Source organism: Papio anubis, chromosome 15 (assembly GCF_008728515.1).
Source record: "Papio anubis isolate 15944 chromosome 15, Panubis1.0, whole genome shotgun sequence".
NCBI lineage: Eukaryota > Metazoa > Chordata > Mammalia > Primates > Cercopithecidae > Papio > Papio anubis.
Genome location: NC_044990.1, coordinates 57,298,287 through 57,315,539, shown reverse-complemented (window position 1 = coordinate 57,315,539; position 17,253 = coordinate 57,298,287). Strand labels below are relative to the sequence as shown.

Genomic DNA, 17,253 nt, shown 5'->3' with positions numbered 1-17,253 from the left:
CTACCCAAAGTTGAAATGAAGGAAAAATCTAAGGGCAGCCAGAGAGAGAAAGGTCGGCTACCCACAAAGTGGGAAGCCCATCAGACTAACAGCAGATGTCCCGGGCAGAAACTCTACAAGCCAGAAGAGTGGGGCCACATTCAACATTCCCCAAAAAGAAAGAATTCTTTAAACCCAGAATTTCATATCCAGCCACAAACTCAGCTCTACAAGTGAAGGAGAAATAAAATCCTTTTACAGATAAGCAAATTAGAGATTTTCTCACCACTAGGCCTGGCCTTACAAGAGACCCTGAAGGAAGCACTCCAACATGGAAAGGGAACAACTGCACCAGCCATTGTAAAACATGCCAAATGTAAAACATCCATCGAGGCTAGGAAGAAACTGGACCAACTAACGAGCAAAATAACCAGTTAATATCATAACAATGGCAGGATCAAGTTCACACATAACAATCTTAACCTTTAAATGCAGCCAATAGACTAAATGCTCCAAATGAAAAAGACAGCCAGACTGGCAAACTGGATAAAGAGTCAAGACTCCATCATCAGTCTGCTGTATCTGTGGAGACTCCATCTCACATCACTCTAGAGACATACATAGGCTCAAAATAATGGATGGAGGAAGATTTTACCAAGCAAAATGGAGAACAAAAAAGCAGGGCTGCAATCCTAGTCTCTGATAAAACAGACTTAAACCATCAAAGATCAAAAGAGACAAAGAAGGCCATTACATAATGGTAAAGGATCAATTCAACAAGAAGAGCTAACTATCCTAAATGTATATGCACCCAATACAGGAGCACCCAGATTCATAAAGCAAGTCCTTAGAGACTTACAAAGAGACTTAGGACTCCCATACACAATAATGGGAGACTTCAACACTCCACTGTCAACACTAGACAGATCAACAAGACAGAAAGCACAAGGATATCCAGGAATTGAACTCATCTCTGCAGCAAGCAGACTCTGGCTAGACATCTATAGAACTCACCCCTAATTCAACAGAATAAGACATTCTTTCTCAGGCACTACATCAAAAATTTACTCCAAAATTGACCATGTAATCAAAGTAAAGCACTCCTCAAAGCAAGTCACAAGAACAGAAATTATAACAAACTGGCTCTCAGACCACAGTGCAATCAAAATCCAGAACTCAGGACTAAGAAACTCAATCAAACCGCCCAGCTACATGGAAACTGGAACAACCTACTCCTGAATGATTACTGGGTACAAGCAACGAAATGAAGGCAGAAATAGCATGTTCTTTGAAACCAATGAGAACAAAGATACAACATAGCAGAATCTCTGGGACACATCAGAAGCAGGTAGAGGGAAATTTATAGCACTAAATGCCCACAAGAGAAAGCAGGAAAGATCTAAAAATTGACACCTAACATCAGCAATTAAAAAAGAACTAGAGAAGCAAGAGCAAACACATTCAAAAGCCAGCAGAAGGCAAGAAACAACTAAGATCAGAGCGAGAACTGAAGGAGATAGAGACACAAAACCCTCCAAAAAATCCATGAATCCAGGAGTTGGTTTTGAAAAGATCAACAAAATTGACAATCACTAGCAAGACTAATAAAGAAGAAAAGAGAGAAGAATCAACCGACGCGAATAAAATGATAAAGGGATATCACCACCTAATCCCACAGAAATACAAACTACCATCAGAGAATACTATAAACACCTCTGGCATGTTAAACTGGAAAACTAGAAGAAATGGATAATCACTCCCTGACACTTACACTCTTCCAAGACTCAAACCAGGAAGAAGCTGAATCCCTGAATAGACCAATAGCAGGCTCTGAAATTGAGGCAATAATTAATAGCCTACCAACCAAAAAAAAGTCCAGGACCAGATGGATTCACAACTGGAATTCTACCAGAGGTACAAGGAGGAGTTGGTACCCATTCTTCCTGAAACTATTCCAATCAATAGAAAAAGAGGAATCCTCCCCTAACCCATTTTGTGAGGCCAACATCATCCTGATACCGTAAAGCCTGGCAGAGACATTAACAAAAAGAGAATTTTAGACCAATATCCCTGATGAACATCGATGCAAAATCCTCAATAAAATACTGGCAAACCGGATTCAACAACACATCAAAAGCTTATCCACCATGATCAAGTGCGGGCTTCATCCCTGGGATGCGCTGGTTCAACATTCGCAAATCAGTAAACATAATCCAGCATATAAACAGAACCAAAGACAAGAAGCACATGATTAACTTCAATAGATGCAGAAAAGGCTTTGACAAAATTCAACAGCCCTTCTCATTAAGCAAAACGCTTCAATAAATTCGGTATTGATGGAACGTAATTTCAAAAATAATAAGAGCCATTTATGACAAAACCCACAGCCAATATCATAATTGAATGTAAAGGCAAAACTGAAAATCTTTGAAAACTGGCACAACATAGGATGCCCTCTCTCACCACTCCCACCAACACATAGTGTTGGAAGTTCTGGCTAGGCAATTAGGCAAGAGAAAGAACTGGCGGTATTCAGTTAGGAAAGAAGAAGCCAAATTGTCCTCTGTAGATGATATGATTGTATATTTAGAAAACCCCATTGTCTCAGCCCAAAAAATCCCAAGGTTGATAAGCAACTTTGGCAAAGTCTCAGGATACAAAATTAATAAAACTACAAGCATTCTTATACAATTGCCAGTACAGACAAACAGAGAGCCAAATCAATAGGAATGAACTTCCATTCAAATTGCTTCAAAGAGAATAAAATACCTGTAAATCCAACTTGCTAAGGATGTAAAGGACCTCTTCAAGGAGAACTACAAACCACTGCTCAGTGCGAAATAAAAGAGGACACAAACAAATGGAAGAACACTCATGCTCATGGATAGGAAGAATCACTGATCGTGAAAAATGGCCATACTGCCCAAGGTAATTTATAGGATCAATGCCATCCCCATCAAGCTACCAATGAGTTTCTTCACAGAATTCACAGTTCATAAGGGAACCAAAAAGAGCCCGCCATGATTCCAAGACAACCGGGTCAAAAGAACAAAGCTGGAGGCATCACGCCACCTGACTTCAAACTATACTACAAGGCTATGCACCAAAACAGCATGGTAATTGGTACCAAACAACAGAGATATCAGACCAATGGAACAGAACAGAGTCCCTGTGAAATAATGCCACATGTACAGTCATCTGATCTTTGACAAACCTGAGAGAAACAAGAAATGGGAAAGGATTCTATTTAATAAATGGAAAAAAAAGCTGGGAATTACAGCTTACAAGTAGAAAGCTGAAACTGGATCCTTTCTTACCTCTTTATACGAAAATTAATTCAAGATGGATTAGAGACTCTAAATGTTAGACCTAATACCATAAAAACTTAGAGGAAAACTCTAGGTAGTACCATTCAGGACATAGGCATGGGCAAAGACTTTATGTCTAAAACACTCAAAAGCAACAGCAGCAAAAGCAAAATTGACAAATGGATGTCATTAAACTAAAGAGCTTCTGCACAGCAAAAGAAACTACCATCAGAGTGAACAGGCAACCTGCCAGAACGGGAGTAGTAAATTTTGCAATCTACTCCATCTGACAAAGGGCTAATATCCAGGAACCTACAAAGAACTCAAACAAATTTACAAGAAAAAAACAAACAACCCCATCAAAAAGGGCAAAGGATATGAACAGACATTTCAAAAGCATATCTATACAGCCACTGTGACACATGAAAAATGCCTACTATCACTGGCCATCAGAAATGCAAATCAAAACCATAATGAGATACCATCTCACACCAGTTAGAATGGCGATCATTAAAAAAAGTCAGGAAACAACAGGTGCTGGAGATGTGGAGAAATAGGAACGCTTTTATTAATTGTTGGTGGATTGTAAACTAGTTCAACCATTATGGAAAACAGTATGGCACCCTCAAGGATCTAGAACTAGATGTACCATGACCCAGCCACGCATTACTGGGTATATACCCAAAGGATTATAAATTATGCTGCCACAAAAGACACATGCACACGTATGTTTATTGCAGCACTATTCACAATAGCAGTGACTGAATCAACCCAAATGTCCATATCAGTGACAGATTGGATTAAGAAAATGTATAATATATACACCATGGAATACTATGCAGCTTGCTACAAGAAGGATACGAGTTTGCGTCCTTTGTAGGGACATGGATGCAGCTGGAAACCATCATTCTGTAGGCAAACTATCACAAGAACAGAAAACCAAACACCGTGATGTTCTCACCACAGGTGGGAACTGAATAGCGAGATCATCGGACTCCGAAGGGGAACATCACACAATCGGGGCCTATCAATGGGGAGGGGAGGGGAGGGATTGCATTGGGAGCTATAAATTGAAGGAATTTATTGATGTTGCACACCAACATGGCACAAGTATACATATGTAAATAAACCTGCACCGCTATGCACATGTACCCTACAACTTAAAGTATAATAATAATAAATCAATTTTTAAAAAAATGGAGATCATAAAAAAAAAGAATGTACAAATGTTTTTTCATTCAAAAATACAAAATAAATTATCTGTAGGCATGGGCAATGACAGCAGTGAATTATTGTATATTGTCAACTGAAACCAGTAACTGATGGTTATGGTGATTTTCTTAAATTTCAGCCAGCCTTCTCTTCAGTCATTTTCTTCACCTGACTTCTAAAGTTATTGTTGAAGAATGCTGTTTTGAGCTTCTTGTCACAGTTCAAAATCAAAGGTAAAGCACTATTCTAGGAATTAGAACAAACCACCTCCCATTCCACCTATTGCACTCATTCCAGGATTCTCTTTTTTAGGAATTTCTATGACTACAACTTCTGCTGTAGGTAACAGAGAAGCCACCCCAGCAGCATGCAGTAAAGCAGTTCTCACAACGTTTGTGGGGTCAGTGACTCCTTTTTCTACCGTATTCACAGAATCTCCAATCACAGCCTCATAACCAACCTCAGAGGAATCTTACGTAATTTTTTCAACTATCAAAGATACTTCAACACTTGCATTCTCAACATTGATCATTGAAGGAATTTGTGGTTTTTTTGTTGTTGTTTTTTGTTTTTTGAGACGGAGTCTCGCTCTGTCGCCCAGGCTGGATTGCAGTGGCCGGATCTCGGCTCACTGCAAGCTCCGCCTCCAGGGTTCACGCCATTCTCCTGTCTCAGCCTCCCGAGTAGCTGGGACTACAGGCACCTGCCACCTCGCCTGGCTAGTTTTTTGTATTTTTCAGTAGAGACGGGGTTTCACCGTGTTAGCCAGGATGGTCTCAATCTCCTGACCTTGTGATCCGCCCATCTCAGCCTCCCAAAGTGCTGGGATTACAGGAGTGTTCTTTTAATAATTTCTATACCATTTAAAACATCTTCATTAGCTGGAGTTAATGAGTCCAAGGCTGGAACACACTGAAGCAGAACAATGCCATCTTCAATGGCAGCTCTTGTAGCATTAAGGACGTGGGTAACTCTATCTTTCTTTTCTTTCACCTGAACATCACTTGTCTCACCAACCATCAACATGGCTACTCCATCTGATAGTTTTGCCAGACATTCATTCAGTTTTTTCTTTTCATATTCACTAGTTGTGATATCTAACTACTCAATGATTTCTTGAATACATTTTTCAATTTAAGCCTTGTCATCTTTTCCTTTTAATAACATAGCATCATCTTTGACCACAATGACCTCTCTGAATTTTCCTGAATCATGAGGCTGAGCATCTTTAAGATTTAGGGTTAACCCCTCTTCTCCAAACACTGCAATACCAGTAGCAATAGCCACATCTTTAAGCTAGTTCTATTGTCACCAAAACCTGAAATTTTGACTACTACAACCTGAAGACCAACTTTTAGCCTATTCAAGATGAGCATACTTAGAGTTTCTTCATCAACATCTTCAGCAATTGTGACCAAAGGCTTAAGGTGAGCACTGGCAATTTCGAGAGCGGGTACAATGGACTGGACACCAGAAATGTTCTTTTCACTCAGTAGAACATAGGCATCCTGGAATTCACATTTCTGACCTTTTGATATATTAATAAGTATGGAAAAATATAGCCTCAATCAAACTTCATGCCTTCAATAATTTCTAATTCATCATTCAATGTTTTTCCACCTTTCACTGTGAGCACAACCTTTCTTCCAACCTTTTCCATTGCACCAGAAATGATGCTGCCAATTTTTTTTGTCTCTGTTTGCAGAAATTGTAGCAACCTGAGCAATTTCTTCAGGGGTTGTCACAGGTTTAGACTGCTTCCTAAGTTCAGCAATTACAGTATCAATATCTAACCTCACACACTTCCAATTTCCACTGGATTTGCACCTTTGCTAACCTTCTCAAAGCCTTCTTTGCAATAGAGCATGCCAGTATGGTAGCAGTGGTGATACCATCCCCAGCTTCCTTATTTGTATTATTGGCAACATTTTAACAAGTTTAGCTCCAATATTTTTATATTTATCCTTTAAGTCAATTGACTTTGCAACAGTCACACCATCTTTTTTTTTACTTTGGAACTTCCTCAGCTTTCTTCAATAATCACGGTTCTTCCCTTTGGCCCTATTGTAATGGCTAGAGAATTGGCTAAAAGGCTTACACCTTGAAGCCTTAAGGTTTGGGCATCTGAACCAAATTTTACATCTTTGGCATCAGCCTGAGGAAGATGAGGCTTCAGTACCCTGGACTCCAGTCTTATTTGGCAAAAAAAAAAAAAAAAAAAAAAAAAATTGTGGGTAGTTGAAGCATTTCTGCAGGGCTGCAGCAGGGCGTATGCACAGTGAGACAGGTCATTGGTGGTGAGGGAAGGAAAGAGTGTAGGGCCCATTTTTTTAAAATTCAAAGTGAAAATAGCTTCATCACATCCCATAGAATTATTTCTAAATTTTGCCATAATTAAGAGTACTGCTTTATTAAGCAAAATAATGTTAATAAACAAATGGTGCTGCTTTTGAAGCCACAAAAATGTTGCTGTCTGATCCTATTTGAGATGTAGTAACTTATACCACATCTTTACTCTGTTATACTTGAATTTGAATGAGTTCAGTATACTTATTGTTATGTGAGAATTCCAGAACAATGTGAGTTATTGTTTAGTGAGAACCTCAAGTGAAGTCCGTTTCTAGGCCTCAGATGAGAAAGATTAAATCCCAAACAGCTTCCAATCCAAAATAGACTCTGATTATAGCAACACCTCCACATTCAAATTGCAAAGACTAAGTCTACAACCTGAAGAGCTCCAATGTCCCGAAATTTCTCAGAAAAGCTGGGTGCTGTCTGCTGGTCCTAGAGTCCCCAGGGGCTACTGGTTCTTAAAGGCCCCATCCTGCTTTTGATCTGATCTGGGCCTGGAAGTGGTACTTTCTCCCATAGTTGACCTCTACATTGGTCATCACAGGGCTGGAAATAAATTCTAAAGCACTTTCACCCTTTTACAGGGTCTAAGGTGTTTTTCTATGCCTAGCAGTGCTTCGGAAATTTGAGCAGGCATCAGAATCACCTAGAGGACAGGAGGACTTGTTAAATCAGTTTGCTGGACCTTACCCCCAGAGTTTCTGATGCAGTGGGTCTTGCGTGGGAACAGAGAACGTCAGTTCTTACCAGTTGTCAGGTAATTTCTTACCAATGACCAGTTGTCAGGTAATGCTGCTGCTGTTTGTCTGGAGACCTCACTTTGAGAACCACTACCCTAGTTCTTCATTTGCCTTTTCGAGAGCTGAAATGTTTTGAAATCATTTCTTTTGAAATCAGATATTGAGTCCTTCCAGAAGTTAGGCATTTCATTCACTCATAAATCTCAAGTTGCTCAATTACAAAGCAAGAGAAAAGTACCTTGACTACAAATGTTCCGAAGCCAATTATTAATGCCAGTTCTACCATTGCACAGCTTTTAAGCCTTGAGCAAAAAGTACCTCTATTTTCTCAACTATATGTCCAGCCCAGTAACTTATATGAAGATAAAATTATGCCTCTGTTAAAAAAACTCATAGTGTTACTTTAAAATAAGGTAATGTTTTAGGTATGAAAATCTAAATTAAGTATTCCCCTATTGTGGAATGGACCAGGTGCTGGTATAAGGTTACTTGTCTAAAAACATACAGCAAGAAAAGGCAGAATCAGGTATAGAATTCAGGCTTATTCATTCTCCTTTACAGATTTCCCCAAGGTACACTACTCCACAACAATAACAATAGTAGACAAATACTCAAATGTGCTTTGGAAAGCCTAATATAGAACCTGACAAGAAATAAAGTGATGCATCCACTCCTCTAGGTATCTATTTCAATGGTTCCATTAGTAGTAAAATTCCTCTTCTGGATGCATAATTGATAACAAAATAAAAATAAAAATATATCTTTAATCTAAGTATCTAAGTACAATACATATTACAGTGCAGCAATCATTCCTGCAAAACTCAGGGGTGTGATTTTATTATGCCAAGTTTCAAATTCCCTTAAAGCTCATCAACAGGGCTTTCAGCTAAGTTCAGCCTGTGAGACTTTTATGTTTGTGTCTGGGGGGTTACCTCCTTGTTCTGTAAGTGAGAGCCTCCTTCATTTCTAACAAATACTTTTATTAATGTAAATATTTTACTCCCTTAAAATAAATAATTTAAAACTCAAACTCCTAGAATGATACCAAGATAAGATCTGTGCTGATGCTGAGAACGAGGCACATCTAGAAGTTATCTAATATAGGTTAGATGGGGGAAAACTGAGGAAATTACTGCATAGTCAATTTATTTGCTTTCTTCTAAAAATAGGAGAATAGACAGTAAAGATTTGCGAATAGTTTGCATGAAGTAGAAGCCTGCTCAGGTACTAATGATTTGCTATAGAGTAGCAAAGAAAATTCAATTCTATTTAACTTAGTTCAGCGAGCATTAGGTAAGTACCCCCTATGCACTCAGTAATATTTTAGTCACTGAAAATGCAAAGATGAAGAGGACATAGCCTCTGTCCTCAAAGAATTGAAAAAAGTCATTGCAATATTCAAAATGAAATGCTTTCACTTCCACACTTAGATTTATATTGCCAAGTTTTCAACATGGATCACATTTTTAAAACTCAGTTATAATTTAGGTTGATTTCATTCAAGTCAACAAACACATATTGGGCATTTAGTATGGGGTAAGGAGCACATGATAAACAAGACATAGTACCTCCCTGCAGAGTGTGATCAGCTTCTTATAAAAGTGGCAGAAGGAGAAGGAATGATGAACAATATGTGATAAACAGTGTCACTGAAAACAATCATTTGTAATTCCTAATGAGTATATTTCATTGTAAGAAGTATTTATGTCTCTCCAGTACCCGTGCTTGGGACCTGAGTTCATCAAACAGCCCTGTGTTTGAGCCTGCATGAGCTAGAAGAATAAGGGCAGTTATGTCCTATGATCATGTCCCTTTCAGAATAGTCAGTCCCAAGCATGTTTTAACCTAGGTTATCTGTAATTTTTTCCCCTCACTTTGGGACATTAGTGTTGGCTCAAGTGGCAAGTAAATATTAACAAAACAGCTTTGAGGTTAGCAAAATAGATGAGATCATTTAGCTTATGTGAGGCCACAAGACGATCTGAATTCACAAGAACTGACTACTTCTTCCTGTGTGCACTGCTCTGCCATATGACCTTAAGCAACAGTCGCCACATGGCACTTGATTTTTGACAGTCCCTCAAGATTCTTGAATGCAGGGACATTGTTTTATCATTCTAGACCTAGAGATCAGCATAGAGTTGAGCACATACATTACTTTTCACAGATGTTTGTCAAACACAGAAGCCTGGAGAACATCAAGTGTGAGATGGCAGGAAAAAAAAATCAGTGAAGTTCCTTGTATAGTTTCTTTATATTGTGTCCCAGACATCAACATCTCTTACTATTCCTTGCAGCACTAGTAAATATTGAAGAAGAAAACAGAAAAGAGGAAGGAAGATAAAATTCATTATGCAATTTTTTTAACGTACAGAAAAAAACAAGACTGGGAGGACTTACGCTAACATTTTAAATCTTTCTATTTTCTAAATTTAGCCTTTCTAAGTTTTACAATAATTTTGTGAGTTGCAAAATTGACTCTATATATATACACACACACATATGCACACACACACACACACACATATATATATGTATGTATGTATGTATATCCCCTTTTCTTTTATCTGCTAAAGAGAGGCTGGGTGCAGTGGCCCAGAACTGTAATCCCAGCCCTTTGGGAGGCTGAGGTGGGAAAATCACTTGAGTCCAGGAGTTCAAGACCAGCTTGGGAAATATAGTGAGACCCTGTCTCCTCAAAAACTAAAGAGTTAGCTGGGCATGGTGGCACACACGTATAGTTCCAGCTATTCAGGAGGCTGAAGCGGGAGGATCACTTGAGCCCAGGAGGTCAAGACTGCAGTGAGCTGAGATTGCACCACTGCACTCCAGCCCAGATGACAGAATGAGACTCTGTCTCAAAAATAAGCTAATTAGTTAATTAACATATTAAAACTAAATTTAAAAACAAAAAACATGTAATTATATGTTACTGTTTAGCTGAGTTGCTATGAAAGTCTATGTCAGTTATCTGAATGAAATGGGAATGTTTTGAATATATACTAAGTCTCTCTACCAAAAAAATAGTGCCAGTTCACTGTGTTCTTATTCACAATTATTACAGTATCAGTCAAACAAGTAATAAATAATAATTTTATATTTCTGAGAGTATAGGTTAACCTTTTCCTTTTTTTGAAAAGGATTTTATAAGGGAAAATTCTAATTTAAAATACAAAGTGAATAACATTTGCAAGTAAAACCACAAAAACTCCTAAGGGCTGACACTCCTTTAATGTAGAAAATATTTGTTAAAAGTTATATTTCCTTTTTTTATATCTTTAACGAATATGACTTTGCCTCCAGTCTTTTATTTTTCTTGTATACTCTCCAGAAGCACTTCAAAGAGTATCATAATCAAATCTATTTTTAATGCTTAGAACATATTAGTAATAATTACTGTTTCATGTACTGTTTTGTATGCAATGTTCAACCTTTGGAATTAATTTTGAAATGCATGTTTCTACACCTCTAATCAGGCTTTTATTTAGCGAAATTAGTAAGCTAAAACCTGATGAAACAACAAAGTTTTCATATTATTCAAAGGAAGTGGTTTTATTTAAAGGGTCCACTGTCTTAATGTGTGATTTCACAAACTCAGGAATTATTTTTGTCAGCACATTCAAGAGGACTAGATAAAATTCTGTATTAGGCACTACGGAAACACAAAGGTTAATACGGAACATGGATATTGCTTGCAAGAAGCTTAAAGTCTAATTGAGCAAAACAAGACTTGAGAACACAAGCATTTAAAACAGACAAGAGTGATTAAGATTACAAGAAAAGCACAGATAAGTGCCACGGAAATAAGAGAAGGGAATAAGAGATTAAGTAGCATGTGAACTAGGACTGGATGAGTAAGATACAGACCTGTGGGGATGGATATGACAAGTGTTACAGCTTTGAGCTCTTATCTACCATATTAAATTGTAACTATTGGTTTGCATGTCTATCTCCGTTTCACTAGACAATGAAGTCTGAAAGGACCAGGTCCAATCCCTTTGTACAACCTCAGCACCTAAGACAGGAGCTGAAACAGCACTAACATATGTTTGTTGAATGTTGAATGACTACAGCAGGAACGAGTACAACAATGGTAAATCGTGGCAGCTCCAAGGAGGGGCAAAAACAGTGTATCAAGTGGTGATGAGCTGAGTTTGCTGGGGTGATAGCAGTTGGAAGAAGAGTTGTGAGAACCCAAGTGAGGAATCTGAGCTGGAGACAACTATTAGAAGACCTGGGATGTCAGGTTTGGACTTTGTTCTCTATATAAATGGGGAACTGGTTGAACATTTTTCAATAGGCAAGGACATCACCAGAACTGTGGAAAAAGATTGGTGGTAGGATGTGAGGAAGCCATTATTGTCCAGTCTGAGATCACATTCGCCTTCAATAATGTAGAGGCAATGTGTGACACGGGGTGGCGGGGACGCAAGGGTGGTAGATGGAGAAGATCTGTCACATATAGAACCAACAGGACATGGCAACTGAGTGAATTTAGGGCTCTCAGAAGGAAAACAATGAACAAAAACAGGTTTTCCAGCTTAGCTGCTGGAGAATATTGTGTTCATTATTAAGTGAAAGAAATGTACATGTGTAAGATAAGACTAAGGTATCTATTTGGACTATGTTGGGTCTAGAATGCCCAACTTTACACAGCCAGCAAATGTCCCAACGAGTCCTCAAATTCAGATCTTTGACTTCCAACTAAGTGCTATTTTGGGGACACAATAGCCCTCTTTTTTTTTTTTTTTTTTTAACGCAGGAATAATTGGCTTCTGTTGGAAATCTTCTATTGAAATAAATTTCACCTACAGTTTGAAATAAGTGATACACTGCTATGGATTGAGTTGTGTCTCTCCAAAATTCATATGTTGAAGCCCTCACCCCTAATATGACTGTATTTGGAGATGGGGTTTTTAAGAGATAAATAAGTTTAAATGAGGTCCAAAAGGTGGACTCCTAATCCTACAGCATTGGTGGCCTTATTAGAAGAGGAAGAGAGTGAGATTACTTTCTCTCCCCTTGCACACACACCAAGGAAAGGCCATGGGAGGACACAGTGAAAAATTAGAAGTCAAAAAACCAGGAAAAGATCCTCCACCGGAATCTCACCATGTTGGCACCCTGAACTCAGATTTCCAGACTCCAGAGCTGTGAGAAAGTAAATTTCTGTTGTTTAAGCTGCCTTTTCTGTGATATTTTGTTATGGCAGCCTGAGTTAAAACCTGCATGCTTCCACACAGGACAGTACAGAGCTGAGTTATCACTCCAACCCAAGCTGTACTCTCACTCTCAAGCAGAAAATACGCTTTGTGTTTTTGCTTTCGTTTTTAATCTGAATTAACTAAATGCTCTCAACTCTTGAATGGCCAAAAGTCTGTACCATTCTTGAGGTAGAACTGTCCTTCTGTCTACCATGGTAACTAACACACAGAAGGCACTTGTTTTTTTTTGTTTTTTGTTTTTTCTGAGTGAATGAGCATTATTAATTTTTCTGCCTGGGTGGTAGAAAAGCCACTACACCTAAACCTAAGCAGGAGTGCTCTTAAAAACCTCTAACCATCATCAGAGACCCAAATGACAACAATCTAGGAAATATGGAATGTCATTTTCCCCAAGATATATTGTTTCATAAATTCTCTTCTAGTTAAAAATACTTCTTGTATTCAACCGACATCACTAAATAAAGAACACAGAAATAGTTTTAGGCAGCTCATTAACAAATATGGAATAGTAGCTCTATTTTACTAAGCTATTTTAGCCTGTTCAGACAAAAAAACAAAACATTGAATGTCTGTAAATAGCCAAAATGAAGAAAAATATTAAGCAGGGCAAATGATATATTTTACTTTTATTTCTATATATGAAAGAAAAAGTGAGGTTTGATATCAGGGATTTTATACTATATTGGGAAAAACAACTAATACTTCTTTAGAGTTTAATGGCACAATTTTACTCTACTTGGATTTAATTTACAAGAGTTCATAATTGGCCCTTTAGTATTGCCACATCACAATGATCATCTGCTGTACATCCTGTAGTTACTTCTATTCTACCAGCACAACCTGGTGATTAATTTCCAGTCTAGTGGCTTGACTTCTGCATGTCTCATCTTCTTCTTCAAGCCTGCTCTCATGATCAAGACATAACAATTTTAGCTTTCTTTACATTAGTCAAAAGTAGTTAGCGTTGTCAGGTAACTGCAAAAAAAATTCTTATTGAAATTGAAGAGACTCTGGAAAGTATATGACTGACTGTCTAAACTTACTAAGAGAACTAAAACGATTCAGTTCTGAAGCTAATTTTTGCATGGAAAGATCGGGGGGAAGGCACCATTCACAATGATTTCTCAGACTCTCTAACTTGATTGTTGTCAGAGAGCCTGTCTGCTCTGCCGTTTGTGAATGTTTACCGAAGATCAGTCCCTATGAGTGGTATTCATGAGGCAGTTCAGTGGCGCAACCCTGTGTTGGGAACTAACAGGCCATTACTGACTCGTTGTCTATTCATTTTAGATTGTTTCTATGGAGGATTTATAGAAACAATACTAAGGTGGCACCAAGGTGGCTATCAATGCTGTTTACAGACAATTTAGAGGAATAAACCTGCAGTTATGCCCGGGCTGGCTTCCCTTGCGGTCCTGGGGCATAGTGTTCTAATCCTATTGTGACGTGATTGTTTCACCATAAAGTGCTCCACTGAGGCCTGTAATTGGCATACAGGTTCAAATTAGATTGCTGTGTGTTTAGGAAAGCTAGGGTCATTTCACATCAGCACCTCTCATTAAGAAGCAGGCGAGGAAGTTCTCCATTACAGGAAATCTAATGTATATATTATCTTTTATGATAAAGACAATACCTAGAGTACACACTCACTGACACAGGCACACATATATTACCCATCTTGTCTTTCATCACCATGAGGAGGAGGGTAATGTGAAAATGCAAAACACATTTCTGAGAACAGCAATTAAATATTTACCAGCAATGTATCATGGAACACTAGCTTTGGGAGATAAAAAGGAGAGACAGGAGGGAAAATAATGAATGAGAAAAATCCAACAATTAGTTCTGCTTTTTTCTAATAACATCATGACATGAAGGTAGCCTTTCGCTGGAAGTCAAGCAAGTCTGTGGTATCTATGTTTTCAACTCTAATCATGGGTGAACTCAAAGAAGTCTCAGGATGAAACATCCTCTTTCTAAACTTGTTTTAAGGTTCTTTTCAAAGTCCTCAAGACTTCAAACCATTAACAAAATGCATTTGTTAACGAGTAATCTACACATAGTGGGAGGGTACTCTCTGGATAATTAAAACCTAGGACAGATAACATTCCAGTAGAAAGAATAAAAATTTCACAATCCAGTAATATAAATGAATAAACATTTTTCAGGTCTTTGCTTCAGCCTTTCTGAGACCCATGGAGGAAAAAGAAAAATACTAAAGGGAGAGTGAAATCAGAAGAAAACTATCTGAGCCAATAGGAATGTAATGTTGGTAAATGAAGAAACAAAACATTTAAAAATTAATTATGATGATGAAAGAAGGAATATGAAGGACAGTGAAAGAATCAATACACAAACAGCACAATGTGGATATATAAGGGGGCCAGGTGTGGTGGCTCATGCCTGTAATCCCAGCACTTTGGGAGGCCACGATGGGCAGATCATCTGGGGTCAGGAGTTTGAGACCAGCCTGGCCAACATGGTGAAACCCCATCCCTACTAAAACTGCAAAAAGTATCCGGGCATGGTGGCGCACGCCTGCAGTCCCAGCTACTCGGGGCTCTGAAGCATAAGAATTGCTTGAACCCGGGAGGTGGAGGCAGCAGTAAGCTGAGATCATGCCACTGTACTCCAGCCTGGGTGATGGAGTGAGACTGTTTAAAAAAAATAAAAATAAATAAATAAATAAAAGCAAGTGAGGGAAGTCAGAGAAAAGAGGTGATGCTGTGGTCTGAACATTTGTGTCCCCCCCAAATTCCTATGTTGAAGTCATAATCCCCCAAAGTGATGGTATTGTGAGGGGGGCTTTGAGGAGGTGATTAGGTCACAAATGGAATTAGTGCCAAAAGGGACCCCCAGGGAGATAGCCCCTTTCACCATGTGTGGAGACAGCAAGAAGGCAGCACCTATAAACTAGGAAGGAGGCCCTCACCAGACTTGGAATCTGCTGGCTTCCTGATCTTGGCCTTTCTAGACTCCAGAACTGTAAGAAATACATTTCTGTTGTGAATGAGTTACACAGTTTATAGTATTTTGTTATGGTAGCCTGAATGGCCTAAGACATGTAGTAAGAAGGAAAAGGAGAGTGCGGGGTGGGGGGCATTAAGAGGACATGGAGAAAGAGAGATATTTTTCCATTTTTAAAAAGGAAACTGATTTGCTTTCAGATGGGTGAAAGTTGTGGAAGAATACAGACTGCGCGTGAACCCCATCCTAAGGAAGAAGTCAGCTCGTGCACATCCACGTGCACACACACGTGCACATACACTCACGCACACACATGCGCACACACACGCGCACACACACATCCAAGAATGTCTCTGGAATCCAAACACAGCCTCTGGCCATCAGTCATAGAAATGAACCTCAGAGATACCAGGGCAAGGTTCCTGTTATGGATTGAATTGTATCCCTCCTGCCCACGTATTTTGAAATTCTAACTCCCAGTAATTTAGAATGTAACCTTATTTGGACATAGGGTCTTCAGGGAAGTAACCAAGTTAAAATGAGGCCACTGGAAGTGGGAGACCCTAATCTTAAATGGCTAGTCCTTAGGAAAAAGGGAAAATGTGGGCGCACACATAGAGGGAAGGTGACATGAAGAGTCATGGGAGGAGACAGCTGTCTTCACGTCAAGGAGTGAGGCCTGGGATAGATCCTTCCTTCAGAGAACGAACCAACCTTCCTGATACTTTAATCTCAGACTTCTAGCCTGCAGAACTGTGAGACAATACGTTTCTGTTGTTTTATGGATGAACTTGAAGGATATTATGCTAAGACAAATAAGTCAGGCATACAAATACAAATATTGCATGATCTCACTTATATGTAAAATCTAAAAAAGCCAAACTCTTAGAAGTAGAAAATAGAACTGTGGTTACCAGAGGCTGTGGGATGGAAGGGGATGGGGAGATGTTGTTCAAAGAATACAAAGATTGGTGCAGCACGCCAACATGGCACAAGTATACATATGTAACAAACCTGCACGTTATGCACATGTACCCTAGAATTTAAAGTATATAAAAAAAAAAGAATACAAAGATTCAGTTAGGAGGAATAAATTTTAAAAATCTATTACACATCACGGCGCCCATAATATTCCTCAAGGATCTAGAACCAGAAATACCATTTGACCCAGCAATCCAGTTACTGGGGATACACACAAAGGATTAGAAATCATTCTACTTTAAAGACACATGCACACATATGTTTATTGCAGCACTGTTCACAATAGCAAAGACTTGGAACCAACCCAAATGACCATCAGTGATAGACTGGATAAAGAAAATGTTGCACATATACAACATGGAATACTATGCAGCCATTAAAAAGGATGAGTTCCATTCTAAGCAAACTATCACAAGGACAGAAAACCAAACACCGCATGTTCTCACTCATAGGTGGGAGTTGAACAATGAGGACACATGGACATGGGGA

At 38.7% G+C, this 17,253-nt stretch overlaps 3 long non-coding RNA genes and 1 pseudogene across 3 annotated transcripts in view; 3 read left to right on the top strand and 1 right to left on the bottom strand.

Moving 5' to 3' along the window:
- LOC108582917 overlaps nucleotides 1-5,041 on the top strand; it is a 43,287-nt gene extending 38,246 nt beyond the window's left edge. The window contains exon 4 of the long non-coding RNA XR_002518434.2: nucleotides 4,639-5,041. This is a non-coding gene — a long non-coding RNA (uncharacterized LOC108582917). The remainder of the gene's footprint in view (nucleotides 1-4,638) is intronic.
- On the bottom strand, nucleotides 4,739-6,746 carry LOC101015227 (annotated as a pseudogene).
- On the top strand, nucleotides 5,893-15,261 carry LOC116270604. The gene is made up of 3 exons (XR_004178759.1): nucleotides 5,893-5,926; nucleotides 11,665-11,837; nucleotides 14,985-15,261. It is a non-coding gene; the product is annotated as an uncharacterized LOC116270604 (long non-coding RNA).
- Nucleotides 15,262-15,436: 175 nt separating this feature from the next.
- Nucleotides 15,437-16,200, top strand: LOC103879340. Its single transcript, XR_639928.4, has 2 exons — nucleotides 15,437-15,801; nucleotides 15,984-16,200. It is a non-coding gene; the product is annotated as an uncharacterized LOC103879340 (long non-coding RNA).
- The last annotated feature ends 1,053 nt before the right edge of the window (nucleotides 16,201-17,253 follow it).